A 23,039-nucleotide genomic window follows, 5' to 3' on the forward strand; every position below is an offset into this window, starting at 1 on the left:
CAGCCACTTGTAAATATATCAGGGTCTACCATGCATGTACATGGATCGGAGAATCCAGTGAATTTTACCAATGTATGGAAGTAGAAATTTCCGTCAACGTCGTCCATACACTGAAGAAGACTATGGTAACTGGCAAACAGATTCCAAACTTTTCAACCGCCTGATAGAATATGTCAAAAACTGCATTGTTCTATCTATTGTCATCTTTTCATTTTACTAAATCATCACAAAACATACTTCGAAGGCTGGTATACAGAATATACATATTTTGAAATTGACGTTAAAATTTGGAGGGATGGGTGGAGCAACTGCCCTCCCACTAGTATTTGTGGAAAGTATGCCCTCCCACTGAATTTTGATGCCCTCTATGTTATCTCTGGTCTGCCCGCTTTCCACTTCCCACAAGACTCTCCCACGAATGATATTTCCCCATTGCCCACTGGATGTAGATATTCAAATATATATTGGGCTGTGTAAGAGCACCGGACGAGAGCCCCGCAGCGCAGTCTGGGTAGCCGAGACAAGCTATTTACGGGTCAAATATAACGGCGTGGTGGCGCTTTTAAAAACACTCACCAGAACGACCCAATACGGCAAAGGCGAGCAACAAGCTGTCCGGACAAGTGACCCTGACAAGCGAAGATGCATCGTCATCCGCTTCTTATCGTATCGCTGCACCAAAGGTCTAGTGAATCCCTTGCGGTATTTTCGTAATAACATCATATTACTGAGGGAAAGACAATTTACTAATTGTTGTCAAAATTGCTGTAAACTGCTACAAAATAACCCGAATTTAGTACGCGAGATCTGCGAAAACATTTCTGTCTGACATTACATTTTTCAAATAGTTTTACCCATTTATCGTTTCCTTCAAACCATGCACTTCAAAAACAATTAACCTGGTTGTAAGGATATTTTTGTATTTTAACTGAGCCTGCTGCTTGTAATGCAGAAAAGAATAACTATCTCTCACATTTGGTCACAATGCTCCCCCTGGTTGTATCAGATTTTTTCGACCGCTGTCTTTTTGATCATTTTCACTAGAACTCACTACTTTCTCTTTACCCCGCCGAATCCATAAATTCTATTGAACTCTTCGCCAGATACAAGACCTACCAGACATTCTTAACGTGCATTGCTGCAATATATAAACAGAATAATTAATGAAAAAAGTGGTCGGTGTAGTATGATATACCCATACTTTTAAAATTTCTAGTCACTAAAACTGAAGTTGATTAATTTACAATACAAGATATGAAACTTGCATCGACATTTTTGATAACAAAACAGAAAATCTTCAAGGTAAGTCTTTGGGTTACAGACAGTAAATAAGGAAGTAGATATCAGTCCAGCTGAAACTAGAGAATGCTGTACTGCCTTGTTGAACGTAAAACAATAAGTTCAAACGTTTCTTGTTGTGTGAAATACAATACAGAGCATGGCTGAAGACATGTTAAAGCGTTTTGTAGAATGCTTCAGTGTATATTATCGAAACGGTGCGGAGCAAATCTACTCAAGAATATTAGATCTGAAAAAAACATAAGACAAGATGTCATATGCTGATTTTGGTCAGAAATTGTTCAATTAAAATAGAAATTTATAAATAAAGAATGACAAGAAAGACTTTTGAATGGATATGACATCATAGATATGAAGGAGAGGAATATGTTATTCGATTGATTTGATCGTGCAATTTCAGAGGTATCTATTTGATAATTTACATGAGATTTGAAATACTTTTAGCATCAAGACATACTAAAGGAAATGATTCTTATTCCAACACTACATATCTTTATACGAGAAAAGCTTTCCAGGAATGCACACTGCCGTATTTGTGTCGGTCAACAAAATGATTCACTCCCGAATTTGACAAAGTTATGGCAAGGGAATGACAATTAGATATTCAGAGATGGTGCATTTAGCCAAATGTTTTTTATTATTGTTTTGGACGGACAAACACTGACAAACACTTTTTATCTCTTTCCCACCTCGACTTTTATGTGAGCGTTTCTCCATAAAGGTAGCGTGATTACAATTTAAATTTTAATTTTAATCGACGCTGTACATTCTTTTATTTTGGACTTGTGCCTGTGTGGCGTGTTTTAATACGGTCAGACACTTTCAATTGAGGAAATGTTGGATTGTATATCCGGTTCACACAGCTAGTTTTGTTAGGCGATAAAGCTTAAGCTTCTGAATTGAAACTTTTGTCATTCTCTACATACTTAGAAAGAGTAATTATGACCATGCACCACAGAGTAAATAAAATAATTTTGCATATCTAATTAATATTTAAAAATTCGCTGGTCGTTTTTTAGATTTTTAAGGAAATATTGTTAAAAGTCAAATAATTTTCAATTAGTCTATCACAATTTAGTTAAAACATCTTATTATTTCCAAGGTGTGAGTTTTGAGGGAAAATATGGGCTATTGATCACTGAACTTGGTCAAAATCTCAAGATTTGCACAAATTTTATGCATACTTTGAAACGTATTATTGCCAAAACGTTGTTATCAAAACTTCCTACTGAGCTACTATGAAATGCTGTACTTGTCAGAGTCGTCTGCGAGCCATCCAATATATTAAATGTTTAGTTATATATAAGCCCGATTACGATACCAAAAGTTCATAATTATGACATTAATATAGCATTTCTTTCGCTATCCTTTCCTAGCCCACCCGTTGGCTCCCTGCCTGAGTTAAAACCCTTGGCTAGTGAGGGTAGGTGTTATCAGGCCAATGAACCTCTAGCACACTGACTTGCGCAAAAAAATTATATACCAGGCCCTTCAGCTTTTAGTGCAGGTATTTGTAGTAAAAATAAATAGTTTGTTTTCAGTCTGTTTCCATACACTTTAACAGATTTGATATCAAACAGACTGAAAACAAACTATATATTGTTACGACAAATAAAAATATATAGTTTGTTTTCAGTCTGTTTTAGTACACTTCGACAGATTTAATATCAAATAGTATAATTACCTTTGAAAGGTACAGATTCCCTTGATAACTAAGAGTCTAAAAATGATCAAACTTCTAAATCCTGACAAGTAAAAATTTAACAAATAAGCCTTAGAACGAGCAAACTCATTTTATACTTAGTTCACAAGTTTATGGCTAAAGGAAAGCTTTTGAATTTTCTAACATGGTTCAAATGCTTTGCGAAATAAGTATAAACGATTTGATAAATAAATAAACAAACGAATAAATAAAGAAACAATCAACTAGCCGTGCATCTTGAATATGTTACTTTTATTATTCAGTCAATTATTTCGATGCTTATTTAATTTGTTTTCTCATATTTATTTATTTATTTGTTTATCCTGTCTTACCCGTGAAAAAAGGCAAACGGTACTGTTTTCAAACTTCCCCCTGCTGCTGTCATGGTAGTCGACTGTTACTTTACTGAAAATCTGATATCGACGTAGATGGCGCAATAACGTACGAGTAATGCACAAAATGGCCGCCCGAGAAGAGGAAAATATTTCTACACAGTCTCCTTCCGACTAGCCTAAAACATGTAGGTTGCAACAGTATCCATTCTTACAGACATAATTACGTTAATAACAACGGAACAGTACTGGACACGATATATATTTACAGAACAAACGAATCTGAAATCCGTATTGAATCATTTTAGCCTTGGTGACGCGTCGGTAAGTACAGGGCAAGTGTGCGGAATCCCCAGGAAGTGAATATTGCCAAATTTCAGGACATGCAACGTTCTAGGCCGGCCATACTGGAGCAATAACATTTGAAGGTATTTATGATAGTCGAGGATCATTTATTTGACGCCAGATTGTTTCTTTTGTTTCTTTCTGGCTGCTTTTCTGAAATCGATGTCTGACCTTTCTATTTTTCCAAGTAAACGGCGACCTACGGCAGCCCGCCTCGAACGACTATCCAAGCAACGTTACGATAACCTGTGAGTTGGGCAGTCTTTTCTGTCGAACTTGGGGGTTTCCTTTAATGCGCATGCTCTATTAACAAAAAACAATAACGTGGGGGGCTTCAAGGTAAAGTAGCTGAACGCTTGCAATGCCGTGATGCATGTCTCGTATATGATCGTTGAGCACCCTAATGACTTCATGTTCAAAGTTTCAAAGAAAATACTTTCTGACAATGAAATTAGTGTTTTCAAAGGGCCAACAAAAAGCAGATACTGATCAAAGTCCAGCGGGACCTCTCAAGATGCAACCCTACAGAGTGTAAATCGTCACCCGTAAACACTTTCCAAATAACATGCGACCTAATGACCATGATTAACTGTATCGTGTCACCAACAACGTAGACTCGATGGATTCTCGAATTTTTTGCATCTGTAGTGTCATTGTCTATACAGAACTGATTGACACGATGCTTTGTGATGATGAAATACAAGGTTTCATAAAGAGTTGCCGTCCGCTAAAGTCTAAAATGTTGCAATATCATGATAAATGTCACTTGCAAGCAGGTACCTGTGCATATTTGTTCTATTTTTGTCCTGCATTGAACCACGTTGAGGCAATGTAGTGTGAGCCAAGTATGTCCGTGTCATGGGGCAGCATTACTCAAGGCGTATTAATTAGTTTACGCAGTCATGATTTTTTTTGCGTATTTCACTATTTTGCGTAAAATACGCAGGATTTTGCGTTAACGGAAACGCTGTTACAGTATATACCTTTTACAATTTTGAAAATCATTATTTGGATATTTACCTGAGAGAAAAAAAGTAAACGAAAATTCGATAATATCTAATCACTGTTTACAGGAGGCAGCCATATCTCAAATCTCTTAGATTGGGAGATTCTCAGAACTATCTTGACACCGCTGTTACGCCAGTGTGCATATGATACAGGCATGAGTTTGTTTAATTGAATTGAAATAGTTTCTTAGAATAAATTATGCCATTTTGGACAAGTACTTTTCTCACTGGGACAGGTACTTTTTATTTTGACTTGTCCAGTGGACAGGTGGTTGAAAAAAAGTATTTCGAGCCCTGTATGGAGGTCGCTTATACAAGGAACATACTAGGCTTTGATTAGTTTCAGTTTTTAGCTCACATTTGGTATGTGTATATATACCACAGAGAGCTTCTACGGTAAGTTGGCAGGGTATGTATGTATGTATGTATGTATGTATGTATGTATGTATGTATGTATGTATGTAGTATATATGTATGTATGTTTGTATGTATGTATGTATCTTTGTATCTTTGTATATATTAATGTTAGTATGTGGGGATGTATGCAATGTCCGTCCACATCAAAAACTCCCAAACCACAGCACCTACCATCTTAGTATTTGGCGTACAGGTGCACCAAGGTGTGGAGATGTGAATTTCTTCAAATGAACATGTCAGTGTCAACAATATGTAAATGAAGTAAACAAAGGGAAAATCGTGCTAATTCCGAAAAATGTGTAACCACAGGCCATAATCGGTTGAAACTTGGTATGTATCTTCTTAATGGTGACTTTAGTTAGATTTGTTCAAATTTTGTGAAAGTGCTCGTCCCATTGCCTTGAAGCTTGGTATGCGTGATCCTAGCATTAGCTTCTGTCAGATTTGTTCAAATTGTAGTGAAATTTCCATATTTGTAGTTTTGGGGCAATTTCTCCCATTCTGGTCAAAATATCATTTTCTACCAAAGTTCCTGTTGGTTTGCTTTGAAATTTGATACTCTTTATCCTAGGGTTGTCTTCTGTCTGATTTGTTAAAATTATGAGGTATTTTTCAGACTTGTATTTTGGGAGCCATTTTTGCATTTTTGGTCTCTGAGTTAGCTGTTGTGATCGCTTTGGATTTTGGTATGCATGTACTTAGAGGCAACCTTGGTTTTGTATCTTCAAATTTAGGGTGAAATTTGCATGTTTATGTTTTGGGGCAATTTTTCCCAAAATTATTTTCTCTGAAATCGCTCATCCGATTGCTTTGAAACTTGGTAGTGTAACTTGGCTCGGTCGAGTGGCAGTTTGGTCGTGATCGTTCCGGTATGTATATTGTTCGTGCTGGTCGGTGCTATTCCGATTACTCGTACAGGGGTCCGGTAATAACGCACATACAGGCGAGTGGTACATCATGGTTCACTTAGTTTAATCATACACTTGTACATGATTACAATATCTAGAAAGGTCGGTTGTCTACAAGACGTGATCTTCCACAGTCAAACAGTCAGGGCTTCTAACTGAAGTCAGTGCATCAAAGTCTCAGAGCGTCTACATATCTGTACAGGAATGCATCAAGAAGTAAAGTATCTCTCTGCCTACAAAGTGTACAACTTAAATCGTCTCTAAATCTGCATATTGTCATGCCTTTGGTATGTATCTATAATTAACTAAAGACAGTCGGCAGATGAGAAGGCAGGAAGGTCGCTCCCATCAGTACATCTGTCAACATAGCATCTGGTCAATGCTAATGACCTATGCAGTTGAAACAATAATCAGCTACTTCACTGTACATAAGGAAAATAAATAAGAAAGATGATTCTCACGATGCGCCACGTGCGGGAGGGGGGTTACTGTCGATCATTCATTGTCAGTCATACAAACTAAATTGAAGTGATATAATACTAAACAATAGAAAGGCGATATCACAGTATGAATGTTTCCATGGGGTGAACTTAGTGGCCTACAACATAGAAGCAAAAATGTGAGCCCAGTGTCATTGACACTATGTTTTTATCAACTCCGTATTTGGGGTTCACAGCCAAAATGGGGAGTCACCACAAACAGACAAGCTGAATGAGAAAAATGTATTGTTTATACATTACAGACAAATTCAAAAAGGGCAGTTTTACTCTTCTCACGAGTACATTTATACAATGTGTCATCAACGTTCCTTGATGTTATTCTGTACGCACATGTAGATAAACGTCCAAGTTAAGCTTGTGAGAATTAATGTCGATTGAATGTTTCGTGTCCTATTTCACATCAGGAACAATGGAGTATTTGTCATCAATTTGAATCGTTTTTCTCTTCCAACTTCAATTATCAGCCTTTGAATGAAAGATGTTGTGGTTTAACAGCTGCGAAGTCTGACCATTCTTGAAATGTGTTACAGGGACAATGTAAATGGTGTATGCTAAAGGATCATTCATCCATATTCCAAATGTCGACGTGCACCAAATACTCGCCATCCACGTTTTTCCAAACGACGACATCTTTTCCCGTGACCGTCTTCTTTCCATCTTTGCTCATCGACTTATTGGCTGATCTAGTGGTTACGAACTCGTCCCCATAATTCCCAAACACATCTTCCAGAGTAGATTCCTCAGTATTGTCATCGGACAATAAACCGTCAAATGCCCTTGAAATCTCTGAAATAAACCATGTTTTCAGTTAGATAACCGTCCAATACAGTGAAAACAAAGTTTTTTCTATAGGCCAACAATAGAAAATGTCTTCTTTTCATTGCAAAGGTCTAGGCTGGCTTGTGAATCACGTTTTCGTAAATAGCCTACTTTCTTTGTGTCTTTTGAAGAGCAATATTAGGACACAACAATTGAACATTTGTATGACTTGTGTATACTTATATTATCACATACATAGACCCAATTATCCCTATAGTGTGACATCACACTATAGGTATACGGTTTACAGGATTTCCGTATACCCCTACTTCTGACGTCAGAAGTAGGGGTATACGGGGTCGGCACTTTTTTTTTCTACTGAAACTGTTTGTAAGCATTCTCGTACAGATGAAAATTGAGTTGGCACAAAGGTGTTTACTGAAAAATGCGGTAAAGGTAATAAATAGCGAAAACGTCAAGGCTTTTGGTAGCAATTGTGAAAGTTTGTCTGTTTTTTTTTTCTACGGGGAAAACGAGAGCGTTCACTGTCGTCTGCTCCCTACGTTTGCTACTATCCACTGTACTGTGCTATCTCGTCACGAGCCGTAACAGCCGAGTCATCGCTCAAAAAATCGACCAATTTATCACCGAACAAGAATCCAACATATAGTATGATGTATCAAAATCAACATCTCATCCTGTCAGGTGACGGGTTAAATTTTTAGCATCGGCAAAGTGTTGTATTGCTGTTGAACTTCTGCGGTAGGCTGTAATAAAGCGAGAATGTTTACTGCAGTAACGTACGGCAAACGCGGTTTTCAGAAGCTTGTGCCATTTCGTCGACAGCTCGATAGGAGCCGCGCCACAATGAAGTGTTTTCGTAAGACACCAGTAAAATCGAGATCGAATGAACATTACATGCCAAATGTTAAAAGTTTCTTTTTGCGCTTTGTTTACTGTGATTGTTTATTATTTTTGTTTCATTCATAATTACAACGAACGATGATACACTTTTCCTTTCAATTTCGAACAACATCCAAGGCGTTGTCAGAATATATGCGAACGTACGATCTTCATAGGGCATCGTACTCCTCCAGTCCTCGCCAGTTTCGAGCAATATAACTTTCCTAGGTACAGTGTGGTTGCATAAATGACCAACAAGAACGATGTGATACAGTTCAATTGTGGTTTTATTCATATATTATGACCGAAGTCAGGAACTGACAGCAGTAAATGACGACTGCAGCATTGCACAGCGTGTTCTGTTCGAATCGTACAGTGTAAACAACGTGTAAGCACCGCTATGACAGCAAGACAAGGTTAAATTTGATTTTCGATGCATTATTTACATTATTACTTTACCTTCAAACAAAATAATACATCTGAAGATACTATATCGTCCTCCTTTCCCTTGTCCTCGCTGATAACGGCTATATCCATTCAAGTTTTGCGCGAAAATCCGACAGCGAGAGACTACTCTGACGCATCGAGAGGAACGTGCGTCCGAATGTGAACGGAATCAGCTGGAGCCGTACCACTTCATCCGCCACGCCGACATAAGGGACCGTCTCAGATTGTCGCAGAAGTTCAAAAAGCGAAATTTATTCGTTTAGGGGGGGGGAGGGGGTTTGACCTCCATTCAATTAGTGAACTTCACTTTCGCACTTTTATTTTGTGATCACAAGTTTTCGTGTGTTTATTTTAAATTAAAGAAAAACTGCACACTCGTGCCAACAAATTTGTAACTGTTTCCATCTCGTTTGTGCCCCAAACACAATTTACCGATAGAAACATTGTATCCTACACATTTCATTCATCAAATTATACAAAGACAAAAAGTATCATTTTTTTAAAATGTGCTATTTATAAGCGTCTGCTCTAACCACTAGATGTCTTTATTCTCACTTGTTATGCACCTGGTCATAGTCGTTTTAATATGATTGAACATGCCTGGGCCCCCTTGTCAAATTTTTTCGCTTATTTACCGCCCCTACCAAGTACAAATTGCGTGTTCACAAAGACAAACAACAGCACAAGAGATGCAAAAAGGGAAAGTAAAATAAAATGAAACTTTTATGCGGTAAAATGCCCTGTTAGTACTCAAATCTGATCGTTTACTTTAATTGTAATGTGGCAAGGGGAATACGTCTTTAGTAGCTATAGCAAAATGCAACATTGTACTCTCAGGCAGACATGAACATTTCGCATTTTTGAAGTTTCGTTTAGGGGGGGGGGGAGGGGGTTTTGATCTAAACGAAGAAATTTCGTTTCTTGAACTTCTGCGACAATCTGAGACGGTCCCTAATAAAGGTCCAAATTACATCGTGCGGGAAAGTGAAAATAAAAAAAAGTGGGTCTATGTATGTGATAAATATATAATCTCCCAGTATTTCTCACTCATGTGACGTCATCGAAGACTCGGGTTTCCCCCAACATAGCTGTATCCCTCCTCGCCTACCGGCTCGGAGGGATACTGCCGCTATGTTGGGGGAAACCCTCGTCTTCGATGACGTCACATTCGTTCGAAATACTGGGAGATTATATATATATGTATATATTGTATACATTATATATAGTATATATAAAGATGGATAGATAGATAGATAGATAGATAGATAGATAGATAGATAGATAGATAGATAGATAGATGCATATATCATCAACTAATGAGAAAAACACAACTACATCTGATTGTCTCTACATTTAAAACTTTGGCGTTTTGAAAAAATTCGAATACACGTCGCCCAGATTGAGTTCTGATGTATATATGCCACATTATATTGTATGGGGATTTGCTTTTACTCCATTTTGTTTCACCAAGTATAGTGTTCCTCTTTGGTATCAACCATAGATCCTTATATTAATTACTCCTTTCGAAAATCACGTCTAGTTGTTTTATACTGACCCTCTCTGCCGCTCAGCATTTTTTGTCCCTGATTCAACATTTTCGCATCAAGGGTATACATCTGCGCCAGACCTTTGCTGTCTCCTGCATTCATCAAGTCGACGTACTTCTGTCTTCTCTCCTTCATGATTTCTCGCAAATCCGGAGTTGTCGCCATGGCCGCCTGTATGATTAATGGATAGCAAAGAATGAAATACTTGATTCACACCCAAACACTTATATATCCACTACATTGTACATCTATCCATTCTTTAACATGTTTCGCCTAAACTCTGTTTCACCTACCCGATTAACCAAACGAAGCTCGTCTAAGTTTTGAGCTGCTTATGAATTAGTGTGTCAAGGCGATAAGCCTCCGGCAAGGAAGGGGATTAAGGGAGGACACATATCATATATGGACTGCTTTCTTTGAAATACTATACAGAGACAGCGACGGTAAAGAAATAGGCACACTCGACACAGGTAAGGCTTTAGACTTGGTTCAAGTCTGTGATTTGTGAATGTTTGAGTGGAGTGAACGCAATGATTTGTACTCTGCTTTCACGTGAAACGCGCGCGTGAGTGGACGCGATGAGTAGGGTGAACGCGATGAGTGGAGTGAAGTGAACGCTATACAGCGGAGTTTCACCCGGAATCCGGCAGAAACTAACTCACTACTGCGCAGACTCAAAAGTGACGCATTCAATCACTGGGAAAACCTGGCGTGAGCTGCCCAATTCCGGATAGGTTTGTACGAAATAGGAGAGACACAAGAGAAACTATTATAAATGCTTTTATTTTTTTAAAATTCACCGACATGAACCAAGTCTAGTAAGGCTTGTATAAGACTTGGATGTTTAATACATGACATTTATTAATGATAATCATATAATTGATCATATTGTATGCAATATCCTGTACTAATTCATGTCTATTGTACTGCGGAAACAACTGACAACACATAACCAACGTGATCCAATTCGTCCGTGTATTCTTCTTTTGCATTTTTAATTCAGAAAAGAAATCTACAAATGTTATAGTTTATAATAAGCGGTAAAAATTTGAGGGTGGGGATACGGCAGGATTTTTTAAGTGTGGTTTATGGGGACTCAACCCTTGTCTTTTGCTCGTGTTTTTTCAGGCTTTTTTGCCTGTATTTACCATGTATATGCACTTTTACAAATACATTGTAAATACAGGTAAATAAAGGTTAATATGGATTATAAATACAATCTGTATCAAATGTATTTGCCATGAATTTGTATGGTTTAAATTCAATTATAGTCATTCCTGTATTTGGGATGTATTTCCATGGCTTGAATTTACCATGTATTATGCCTAGATTGCCATGAATTTCTTAGTCCAAAAGAAGCCTGAGTGAACCACTTCGCTAGATGGCTTGACGCATTGTAGAATTGAACATTCACAAGGCATGTGTAGACTTATCCTGCCGAAGCCTTGAGACAGAAACGGACATGTATGACATAAAAGTGATAACTGATTGTGTTACGGAGATATTTTATCTCAGACAATGAACCTCGCGGTCATCGACACCAGTAAAATGGTTAATTAAAACAACATATGTCAACATATGTCTGAGAAGACGAGTTTTCAAGAGATTTAAGAGTTTTACGAGAATTTCATATAGTCACGATGAATAAAAGTGACTTTTACGTACGAAGTAATGGGAAAACTTCATATTGTAGAGATGATTTTATATAAGTTATAGTGACAATGTATGGGAGCATCGGTGTTACGAAATGAGGGTTGACTTGAGAATGGATGTAAAAAAAGAGATGTTTGGAGTCGAGATGACTGTGACTTGGTCACCTTGTCCCAAACCAATGTACCAAGCCACAGTCCCTCCACCCACGGAGGGTGACCAAGCCTTGCTTCTGTGATCATCATTGGCTGTCATAGTTTCACCGGTTCATACTCTCATAGTTTTTACATTTTTACAGAGCCGTTGTCGGTATTATGAAAGAGAAATGTAACGCCATAAGGACCATGCCAAAATCTATTCACCCAGTCAAATTATTTCACCATGTTTCCACATGTACTGAAAGAATTTTGTCATTAAAAAACCGAAGAGAATATGTTTGGCAGGACAGGGATTCACTGGCAGCCAAGGGAAATTGTTCAACCAGGCACAATACACTGAGTGTACGTCACGGTCCCGTGTGTATGGAGGTAAAAAAGCGATCGCGCTGACCAGAAATGTTTTAAGGCTGTATTGGAGAGAAAATACACATTTCCCAATACAGATTTGTATTGTATTGTTGTAATGTGTGTATACTGTGTAAACCTCAGACCATCTTTTGATGTGCCTCTGGAAATGAAGTCTGCACTGTGTGTAGAGTCCCTCCATCACGGATCTGTGCTCTATGGGAAAACCACCTTGCCACCTAATTTACCATTCTTCCTATTATAATCAATGTGTTGTTTTTATTCAACAGCTACCAGTTAATAGATAACGCTCGCTAATTGACTAATCTATTGACACCATAAGGTGCTTGACAAGCCCGCAGCCTCCGTACAGGCCCTGGCAATAACCACATTTGTCAGTGGGTGAGGCCGAAAAAAAATTGTGCTGTTCCGATAGCCCGACCTATCCTATTTTTAACTGCCGACCCTAAACATTTTAGAGCTACGTAAACACGGAAGTAAAAAAACGAAGAAGGAAAAAATCCATAAAATCACGCATTCGTTACTTGACATTTGATTTTTGCTTGAACAAAGATGTTTTTATTTTTCGTTTTTCCTTTTATATGTATGATACATTTTTCTGGAAATGTGTGGCCAGTGTTTGACCACACCCTGAACCCTGATAAAATGCATATTTAAAATTAAAAATGTTTTGGAAAAAAATTCCTACCGACCTACTCTAATATTTTTGAAAACCTTGTTATTTGCACAATTCATTTTTTTGCCTAACCAACCAAGTCAACACCAACCCACAGCATAGACAATAGCCACCAACCCAACGTTTATTAATGCCCCTGGCAAATTGTCACAGGTCATGAATTTGGTGCTAGTACCCTCACAACCCGGCCTCACACCGTCCACTGTAAAGGCTAAGGTGACCCAAATCAACGTAATATACAAATTGAGATTTCGATGTTGTTGGCACACGGCGGTTAGTCCGCAGGGAGTGTCGAGTCTTGATAAAGGCGGTTTCGAAGCCACATGTACAGCCATTTTATGCCAGTTTTGTTTGTCGGACCGTACACTTGTTCAGCTTCCTGTCTCAGGACTGAAAATTGGGCATGTGCTGGACCATAGACCCTCGAGGGTCTATGGCTGGACGCACTTCATTTGTTCACTTAATTGCACAGGCGCTTGGCACATTGCTGGGATAATAATCGTCTTTAATATGTAAAATGTCTATATACGACTTGATTATTCAGTAAAAGATCACCGTACATGAGCCGGATATTAGTGTAGGCCTATAGGCCTACATGTTGACTGGCATTATACCGAGTGGCTATGGCTGCCTGGCTCGGGCCAGGCGAACGCACTGCATAATCATCAATGTGTAGAATGTCTACATGACTTGATTATTTAATAAAGAATAACGGTACGTGATATTACTGTACATGTCGGCTAGCTTAACCGAGTGGCTGTAGCTGCAGGGCTTTGGCCCGGCTTTGGCCCGTTGTCCACTGCTGCACAGACATAAGGGGAAAACCATTTGATTTCTGGGGGGTATGAAGGATTTTGAGAAAAAAAATTGTCGCCAGGTGAGATAGAAGAAAAAAAAATTGATCCTGTCATGGCCTGAGAAAAAAAAAATTGTCATAACAGACAGAAGTGAAAAAAAAATTGTCACAATGCACCAGAAATTAGCAAAATTTGGAAACCCTATTCTCATGTATTCTTTGCCGGCGCGCCGCCATAGGCGGCACAATTGTTGTTACCACAAGCAATTCTTATGTTTTTTCCCAGCACTTATGATATAAGCATGCACTACATAGGTCTACTTTACACCTCAGTGCACTCAATGTTTTCTGTTGCAATATCTCAATGGCATAGGCACTATCTAAAGGAGACTTTTTGACTTCTGTAAATTGTGAAAATTTTAAAACACAAGACAGGAGTCAATAAACTAGTGTTAAAATCAATATATTATTCTCTCAATATAAATATATTAGGAAGATGTACAAGTTGACAATGAAAAATTGAGGAACAACAAATATAATGAAATACAAGGGAGGGGTCACTAAAAAAATTGAAAACTTCAGGGGGGCGTTACTCAAAATGTGGAGAAGAAGAAGGGGGCGGGGTTTCTCAAATTTTTTTGGCGAAATAAATTGAAACACATCTCAGATTGCACCATTGCACACATCCATTTCTCAAAATTTTAAATGCGAGAGGGGGGCACCCCCTCTCGTGCTCTCCCCCCTTGGGTCTTCTAACAGTTTTACTGGTAAAAGACAAATTTAAAATACCTATCGGATTGCACTAAACTGAACCGTGGCGCACATCAATTTCTCAAAATTTTCACAGGATCTAGGACAAAACTGAACTGTTGTGAATTCATCCTTTATTATCACAGAAACATGTTTTCATTTACCTCAGTTCAATGACCATTTTGACAGTTAAACATACCATATTCATGCTTTTCATTAGAAGCTGGCAGCTGGAGAAATGACACAAGAAGGTCACAGATTTTCCGTTCCTGTATATTTATTTATCTACAGTCTCTGGCAAACAGAACTGTTTTTCACAAATTGTATTGTCATTGTTTGGTTGTTGAATATTGTGACACAAACACTGATCATGCATATAATGTAAAAAAATATTGCAGTGTTCAATGTCATTTTCAAACAGTTTTACCGAGTGCAAAATAACCTGAAACTCCTCTCAGATTGCACCATTAAACACATCAATTTCCCAAAATTTCCAACCCCCTCTCGTGCTCTCCCCCTTGAGGTGTTCTAACAGTTTCACTTAGTAAAAAAATTAAAAAACACCTCTCAGATTGCACCAGACTGCACCATTGCACACATCAATATCTTAAAAATTTCCATGCAAGATAGGGGAAAGCCCCTGTGACACTTTCCCCCTAAGCCTCTCGCATGTTCTCCCCTTGTACTCTCAAATTCTGCCCGGTCAGATATCCTAGTGAAAACCCTGTCATAATACCCATCCAAATTAAACAATATACTATATGGTTCGATACTGCGTGAGCTTTTATATCTTTATTTTGTTGTGACTTGCAATTTCATTTTGATGGGTTCACCTTTTTTGAACCATCATGAGATAACTGATGATAGTCTAGCAGAGTACATCAGGATTTCAAAGGTCTTTACTGTTGCTGTATTTTGTAAATGTTACAAATTCATGTATTTGTATTTAACTTTTCTAAGTTGGGGGGGGGGATCAGTCAAAATTTCAGAGTTAGAGAGGGGAGTTACTCAAATTCATCATGGTTGACGGGGGGGGGGTGTCACTTGAAATTTCTGAGTTTCAGGCCGTAAATAATGACAGCTCCCTTATACAACGCATCACAAACTTGATGACAAAGAAAAAAAATTGCATTGCTACTCCATTTGAAAAAAAAAAATTGATGCAGCTCTGACAGTAGAAAAAAAAAATTGCTGTCACAGTGACAGGAAAAAAAATTTGCTCCCATACCCATTTCCTCCATACCCCCCCCCCCCCCCAAATCAAATGGTTCTCCCCTAAACTCAAGGCATGAAAGCTTTTCACCGCCCGATTTCATAAATCAGCGAAATTCAGGATCTCTGAGCGTTTTCGGTGATAAAAACTGGTCATCGGTCAGGTGGTTGAATAAACAATCAACCGACTGGCCCTTTTGCCTAAAATCATACCTTACCCTATGCTACTGGCGAAAAATCGTCCTAAAATCGGCTGGGCACACCAACCCAGCGCCGGCCATTTTGAATAAGCTGCATGCAATGTATGCGCCTGTGCATACAACCCTTGGTAGATGACGTATTGTCTTTCAATTGCTCTTCTCTCATTGGACGCGTACGTTGCAGGAAGCTTATTCAAATGAAATACACTCGGTTAAGCTAGCCGACATGTACAGTAATATCACGTACCGTATTCTTTATTAAATAATCAAGTCATGTAGACATTCTACACATTGATGATTATGCAGTGCGTTCGCCTGGCCCGAGCCAGGCAGCCATAGCCACTCGGTATAATGCCAGTCAACATGTAGGCCTATAGGCCTACACTAATATCTCACATACGTGATTCTTTTACTAAATAATCAACTCTACATATTAAATACGATTATTATCCCAGCAATGTGCCAAGCGCCTGTGCTTAATTGCCCAATTGCGGGTAAAAACCCAGCGTTGTCAATGTGTACAGGATCTTAATATCACCGTAAAAACCCATGTAATTCGAGCACAAAAATGATTATGATTTTAAATCGTCGGATCAAATTTAATAGTAAACTAACACCGCCGAAATAAATGGTCGAATTAATAACGAGACGATTGTGAAATTTCACTTGAATCATGTTTTTATATGGAGATTGCATGCCAATATCACGAAGGGGATCTCTCAGCTGCAACATTGCTTGTTTTCTTTCCAAACAAAAAGGTAATGTGCTATGCTAGATTAGAAAAATTTCCAAAAGGTCAGTGCAGTAATTCCAAAATTTGTGCAAAATACAACTATTTTGAAGTATTGTTTACAGTTTTAGTGGCTCTTTTTATTCCATTGCGTATTTAGTTTTAAAACTCTGATAAATTCTAGTGTGGAAATAAAAGTTTAAATTTTGAAGTATTGTTTACAGTATATAAATACAGAACTGTATTAATCTGAATTTATGTAAATCCTGAAAAATAAGCAGGAAGCGCTGCCAGCACATTGGCTCGAAATACACGTAAATACAGGCAAATGTAGCCCTTTATTGACAGTAAATATAGGCAAATACAGGAGATGTATTTACCATGTATCAACAGTGCATAAACAGGTAAATACAGGCTGTATTTTCCTGTATTTACCATAAATACATGGCTGTATTTACCTGTATCTGTCTGAATTTGCAGCAAATACAGCCAAAATACAGGGTCAATACACTCTGTATTATAGCCTTTTCACGCAGTGACGGAACACTCAAAATGAATTCACAACTATGCCAAGCTGATTCTAAATATTGATTCATTTCATCGAGCCCAATGTCATCGAGCAGCACAGCAATCGTATTTGTGCGGTTTATATTGGTAGATTGGATATTCAAACTTCTGTTGACGACATTAGAAATCATCTTCATAGCATTGGAGTGTCTCATGTCACGGATGTCATTAAATTAACATGTAGAATACCAGGCCAGTCTTCCTTTTGTGTATGTTTGGACTCCACAGATGACGAAGATATTGTTTTTAATGGCAACAACTGGCCCAAAGGCACTCGCATTCGACCGTACAAGGACAGAACACAGAATTCGGCTCTCGCTCGTAATAATCGCCCGAAATCACAGGGTCACCGTTATCAATCGTATAATCGCTTCAACACACCAGGTCACCGCTATCAATCGTATAATCCTTTTAATACACAAGGACATCATCATTCAACGCTCAAGTTGGATAATGCTGCTCATCAATCTTATCTACAACAACATAACCAGCTTGAGAGGTCTGGTAGAGGACGTTACCAAACCCCCGGGTCATGTAAATATTTTGTTATTTTCTGACATTGAGAATTTCGATATATATCAAATGGATTTTAGTGTTTGCTCTTATAACTGTAAGGGTTTGAAATCATCTTATGGTCTTATTGACAACATTTTAAATGACAATAATTGTGATCTTTTGTTTGTCAGCGAACACTGGCTCACGTCTCAGGAATTGTCAAGTCTTAATAGCAGTTTATTGACAAAAACAGATGGTTACATATGAAATCTAGTATTAATCCGGAAGAACTTATGTCCGGCCGTCCTTACGGCGGTATTGGTTTCATTGCAAAAAGATTTCCAGGTATCTCTTATAAACCAATAGCTGTTGACTCTGATAGAATATCTGGTGTTCAATTGATTGCTAGCGGACGAATTATTCTAACAATCTTTGGAGTGTACTTGCCTTATTATAATGGTCATTCTGAGCAAATCGATCTTTTGTGCGAAACGTTAGATATTTTACAATCTGCAATTGATAACGTGGATTTGTCGCCTATAATGGTCGTTGGTGATATGAATGCTTCATTACCCAGTGGAAGTCAACTCAATAAAAACTGGTACCGGAAACACCCATTTACAAAACATAGCTATATATTGTATGATTTTTTATGCAACAATGAATTCAAAGTAGCTAACTTTAATTTTGCACAAAACGTTACATACACATATTTTAACGAGATTTCTAAATCTTATATTGATCATGTTTTCTGTTCTGGTATGTCAATGGATATCATTGAGAACTGTACTATAATGTCTGATTTGTCTTTAAATGTAAGTGATCATTTTCCGTTATGTACAACTCTTCATTTCTCTTTTAATTCTGCTTCATATGGTGGTACTGATGATAACTTTGATAGAACACGCAAATATCCTGCTGTTAATTGGTCTGATGACAGAATATGTTCTGCCTATAGTAATTATGTTACTCGGGCTGCTATGTCATTAAAGACTTGTAATATTGAGGATGTTAAGAGCAGAGATGAAGCATGTAAACTTGTAGATACCATGTGTAATGACGTCACTAATATCATGCATAATTCATGTAAGAAGGTTGTTTCTGATACTCATCAACGTTATAAAGGCCGTTTCAAGAAAAACAACTGGTGGAATAATGATTGTCTTGTGACACGTAATAGGCAACGTTTTTGGTTTAGCATATGGAAATCCTGTGGCAGACCTCGTAGTGGACAAATTTATTTATGCTACAAAGCAGCGAAAAAGACATACAGGAATTCATGTAATCGAGCAATGAATAGCAAGATAAATGGCGTTTCTCGTTTACTTAACTCACTGTATACTTGTCGTAGTTTAAGGAAATTTTGGAATTGCATTCGTAAGACAAAACATGATACATCTCAAACTAACGATGCCAGTATTAACATTACGAAGTTCTACGATCACTTCACCAGTAATTTAGTATGACTAGTTGTACTAGTGAGGCTATGTCGACTGCCAAACTTAAGGTTCGAGATAAATGCACCAGCCTAATGGATGTTACCTTTTCTGACTTTGTTATGTCTGAATCTATGCTCGTTACGTACATAAAGAAGCTGAGATCTGGCTGTGCACCCGGAGCAGACGGTATAATGTCTGAACATTTGAAATATTCCATTAACTCTAAGGTTATTTATCAATGAGTGTAATGTATTCTATCTGTTTTAAATTTGGTATTGTTCCTTTGTCATTTACTAAAGGTTTACTTATCCCTTTGTTAAAGAAATCGACACTTGATCCTGTAGTACCAAAACATTAATATTATAGACCTTTGACCTTATCCTGTACATTTTCGAAAATTATTGAACTTTATATTCTCGATGTTTCCGGTCACATGAATTTAGTGATTTACAGTTTGGTTTTGTTACTGGTAGAGGAACTGCCACTGCTGCAGCCTTAGCAAATGATGTAATTCATACTGTAACAAACGAGGATCGACAGTTTATACTTGCTCTCTAGATGCAGAGGGAGCCTTTGATGCTGTACCTCATGATGTTTTGTTTTATAAAGCGATGGATGTACTTCCTAATCATTGCTGGAAGATTTTAGTGTATTGGTATAGGCATTTAAGCGTACAAATTAAGTGGGGTTCTAGTTTGAGTGAACCAGTTATTGTGTCTGTAGGTACCCGTCAAGGAGGATTATCGTCTCCTTCTCTTTTCAATTTGTTTTATCAAGATTTAGTGGATGAATTGTCGTCATGTGTTGGAGGTATCAGGATTAATAATTTGTCTTTTAATGTTTTTTGTTATGCTGACGACTTATTGTTAGCTAGCCTTTCTGTTACTGGTCTTCAAAATATGATCGAGATTGCAAACAAATATATTACAAATCATGGCTTGTGTTTCAATCCTAAAAAGACAAGCTGTGTTATTTTCGGTAAGTGTACACTCACACCACATCCATATGGTTACTGAGTGGTGTAAGACTGGATGAATGCGAAAGTGTGAAATATTTAGGTGTTACACTTTCATCGTCTAATCCTAATGATCACATCAGAAATAGAATAAATGCATGTAGGAAAGCTTTTTATGGACTTCAAAGCGCTGGATTCAGTAATGGCCATATTGATTGTAATGTACTCGCTTATGTATGGAAAGCTGCCATAAGACCAGTTTTATTGTACGGTATTAACTGTGTACACATGTCTAAATCATCAATTAATGAGGCCGAAAAAATCCAGTCAAAATTATTAAAAGCTGGGTTTGGCATTCATAAATATTGTAGAAGTACTTCTTTCCTGAAGGCAATTAATGTTATGAAAATTGATACGTCTCTTGAAATCAGTTCTCTTGATTTGATAAAATCCATCTTCAGTAATAAATCTCGTGCACGTTGTTTTTACCTGCATCTTTTGAATATGCATTTATGTGGTAGATTGCATGGTCACACTGATTTAGTATCACGTGTTAATAGAATTTGTGTCAGAAATGGTATTTCACTTTTGCGGTATATTTTTGACAAGCGATATTCTCAATCGATCCTTAAAAATATGAAAACATGTTCAAGGCCAGATGGGCTGACTGACAGCATTCGCCAGTTGTTACTTGCACAAGATTTACACAGTCGTCATCTTCTTAATATGTTATTAAGACCTTAAACTTGGGATTTTTTTTTGTCTTGTACCGAGTGTTTTCATTTAATACCTGATTTTTAAATTGTCAAAGTATTAGTTTTTGTATTTCTCTTCTTTTGAAGGCTTTATAATAAATAATAATAATAATAATAATAATAATAATAATAATAATAATAATAAATAGCCATCTCTACAAAGCATTGTCTCTGATTTCCGCTGAAAAGGCTAACACGTATTGGCTTGTTCCCTTACGTAAGCTGATTCTCACCATATTCACACAATTGAATGTCTCGGATTGCTATCATAACTCACATTCACACAGAACTTTAGACTTTTTACATGGATGCAGTTTCCTGTAGAAAAACTGCATTTCTGAATATACTGACCTTCCCCTCAAAGTAAACGCTAGAACACATAGCTATGTACAAGGGGTTATGAAAAAACACGATTGGAACTAAATTGGGATAATTGGATAGGCACATTTTCTCAAGAATTTTAGAAATTTGTCTAATATTACACCATATTTGCTAACCATCTTTAAAATTTTATTCAAAATTTACGATTCTGTTGAAATGTTATGAGTAAGAATCAGCGCATAATAGTATCTAATGCAATATTGTTCAAAACATATGAACAATATTCATATTTAAATAAAAATATGAGAGTTTGTCTGTAGTTTCTTCATCACTGAAACACTAGTAATAATCCCAGTTTGTCACTTTTCCTCGACCAAAATGAAGATTTTCGATTGATTTACAGTTTAGTCAGTCAGGGTCATTTAAAATGTGCCCTGACTCAATTTAATGTTTATGAAGCCTTAAATTCACGAAAAAGTCAGGGGCATTTCAAAAGTGCCCTGACTCAAAAGACGTTAATTAGAGAATTTTAAGCATTTTGTCTCGTTTCTTTAGTACATTTACACAAAAATAAACTTTTTTTCATGTAAATGAATACGATGAAAGAGGTATACAATTATCGTTGTGTTTTCGTTGTTTTGTTCGATGAGAACAATATTTCAATTTTACACTATTCTATCATTTTGTAAAATTTCAGCCGTAAAATTTCCATTTCGTTACATTTTCCTAATAATTACTCTCATCCAATTTTCCCAAATTAGTTCCAATCGGTTATGAAAGTGACCAATGTCACGGGCGTTTGGATTCCCGCTGCTCCTTGCTAATACAAGTAGAGAAGCAAAGAACTACAAATGCCCTGCTCAAGGACACAATATCATAGTTAAGTCCGGAATCCAGCTCAGTGATACTGAGGAGGTAGCCTAGCTCAGTGATAATACGGAGGTACTCTAACAACTACGCAGTGACAATGTTTGAAATACTTTGCCAATATATTCGTACATATCAACGCAAAGTGCGCAGAAGATAGAGAACTCTTGCATTCAGCTGGAAGAGAAATGACTTGAAAGAACAAAGACGACCGCATAATCCTGTCTAGTGTTTCCCGGGATCGTAATATACACTAAACAGGGTTTTTTCACATTATAGATACTTTGAAAATGATCGGGTAACCCTAAAGTATGTTTCTTTTGAAAAAAAAATCACGCCCTTTACAATTGTACTGGCCCATCCAAGTGAATATAATTGATAGCTTGTAACTTTTAAATATCTGAAATGCTGAGGTTTTACTCACCGTGTGTATTCAGCAATTGCTCTGAGCAGACTGACAGAAAAGTCTCATTCACTCACAGTCCCATGCACGCAAAATGTCTTATATGGAAGGGCGCCATCATAGTCAGCTATAACAATTACAATATTGCTATTCCAGAAGATTTCCACACCCCCTCCAAAATATTAATAATTATGATCAAATCAAAAAAAAAAAAAATAGAAAAAATCAAAATCTGACCCCCCCCCCCCCCCCATCGATCGCGACCCTTGCAGGACAATGCACGTCAAACCAACTTGAATTGATCCGATAGCTCATTCATCGTCAGCATCCAACCTGAATTCGGGAGAGTTGGTTCGAATCCTGCACCGGTCACTTTTCAAGCCCCAACATTTGCAGTGTAAGGACATTTAAGATGTAGTTGTGTGATTTTTTTCCTAAGTTTCTACTAGATGTAGATATATTACACTTTCGCTGGTCGTCGTATGAAATGGACAACAGAGACCATAGTAAAATATTCTGATTCTTAAGTTTGT

At 37.5% G+C, this 23,039-nt stretch overlaps 1 long non-coding RNA gene across 1 annotated transcript; it reads right to left on the reverse strand.

The window, feature by feature from the left end:
- Nucleotides 1-6,053: 6,053 nt before the first annotated feature.
- On the reverse strand, nt 6,054-22,595 carry LOC139123562 (uncharacterized). Its single transcript, XR_011549714.1, has 3 exons — nt 22,528-22,595; nt 10,175-10,337; nt 6,054-7,296 (listed from the first exon to the last, which is right to left on the reverse strand). It is a non-coding gene; the product is annotated as an uncharacterized lncRNA (long non-coding RNA).
- Nucleotides 22,596-23,039: the final 444 nt, after the last annotated feature.

Source organism: Ptychodera flava, assembly GCF_041260155.1.
Source record: "Ptychodera flava strain L36383 chromosome 23 unlocalized genomic scaffold, AS_Pfla_20210202 Scaffold_23__1_contigs__length_28996876_pilon, whole genome shotgun sequence".
Classification (NCBI taxonomy): domain Eukaryota; kingdom Metazoa; phylum Hemichordata; class Enteropneusta; family Ptychoderidae; genus Ptychodera; species Ptychodera flava.